Below are 1679 nucleotides of genomic sequence, written 5' to 3'. Positions count from 1 at the left end.
TGATGCTGCTTCCCCCCCTATCCCCCCCCCCCTCCTCTCTCTCTCTCTCTCTCTCTCTCTCTCTCCTCGTCCTTCTCTATCTCTCTCATCTCTCTCTCTCTCATTATGAAAATAAAAGCTTTTATATTATTACAACACAGCAACGAGTATTTGAAGCTCAGTGATATAGTGATTGCGTCCTCTCTCTCTCTCTCTCTCTCTCCTCTCGTCTCTCCTCTCTCTCTCTCTCTCTCTCATTACGAAAAAACCATTTCAATTTGACACTACATAAAGGTGTTAACTCAATATGCTCTCTCATCTCTCTCTCTTCTCTCTCTCTCTCCTCTCTCTCTCCTCTCTCTCTCTCTCTCTCTCTCATTACGAAAACCATTTAATTTGACACTACATAAAGTGTTAACTCAATGATGCTCTCTCTCTCTCTCTCTCTTCTCTCTCTCTCTCTCTCTCTCATTACGAAAACCATTTATTTGACGCTACAAAAAATGAGTACTAGATAAGAATCTTATTTTAATTATGACGTTTTAATTACACGTCTTCAGCTACAGAGTTTTCCTTCGCAGATGTATTCCACAACATTAAACTGAAGCACTTCGTGGAGGAGAGAGTGTAGAGTAAAACCAATTTGACATATGAGATACCAAGGAGTAAAACCGATTTAGACATAATATAACTAAGAGTAAAATCAATTTAGAAATAAAACTGAGTAAAATCAATTTGGTATTATAACTAAGATTAAAACCAATATAGACATAATATAACTAAGAGTAAAGCCAATGTAGACATATGATATACCTAAGAGTAAAACTAATTTAGACATAATATAACTAAGATTAAAACCTATAGACATAATGTAACTAGAGTAAAACCAATTTAGACATGTGTAATGTAACGAAAAGTAAAATCAATTTAGTCATATCGAAGACTAAAACCAATATAGACATAAAATATAAGATGTAAAACCAGTTTAGACCTCACTTGGAGTAAAACGAATGAAGGCATAGGATAATATAGACTAACTAAGACCAAAACAACATATAGACATACAATATAACTAGCCTGTTAGTAAGGACTACCTTATTGTTTGGGAAACGTGGTATCCACATATCTGCAGATAATAAACTAATATTCATTCAGTCGACTTGTTAACCTAATGTGAAATATTTAATGGGGGTTACGTCATTAAATAGAGAGAGAGAGAGAGAGAGAGAGAGAGAGAGAGAGTGAGTCTGGCGGAAACAAGAAACAGATTTGAAGAACCAATTTGACTTTCTATTATCATCAAAAAGGATGTCCTATATAGAGAGAGACAGACAGACAGACAGACAGACAGACAGACAGACAGACAGACAGACAGACAGACAGACAGACAGACAGAACAGACAGACAGACAGACAGACAGCGACAGACAGACAGACACAGACAGACAGACAGACAGACAGACAGACAGACAGACAGAGACTCAGCCTGTACGAGTAAAATATTTAAAAAAACGAAAGGAATAGGAAAATCCAGAGGGAGAAGAAAGGAATTGAAAAATCAAAATCCAGGGAAAAATATTCCATTTTGTCAAGGCCCCAGCTGGGTGTGGGGGGAGGGTAGCGACACCCCCCTATCCCCCCTACCCACCCCATACAACCCCCCCCCCCCCCACCCACCCATCTGCCTCCTGCCCAAGTTAG

The 1679-nt window shown here is 38.5% G+C and overlaps 1 long non-coding RNA gene across 1 annotated transcript in view; it reads left to right on the top strand.

Moving 5' to 3' along the window:
* LOC135207553 (uncharacterized) overlaps window positions 1-1679 on the top strand; it is a 209337-nt gene that overhangs the window by 191755 nt on the left and 15903 nt on the right. The window lies entirely within an intron of this gene.

This window comes from Macrobrachium nipponense, chromosome 32 (assembly GCF_015104395.2).
Source record: "Macrobrachium nipponense isolate FS-2020 chromosome 32, ASM1510439v2, whole genome shotgun sequence".
Lineage (NCBI taxonomy): Eukaryota > Metazoa > Arthropoda > Malacostraca > Decapoda > Palaemonidae > Macrobrachium > Macrobrachium nipponense.
This window is presented reverse-complemented; position numbering and strand designations above follow the sequence as displayed.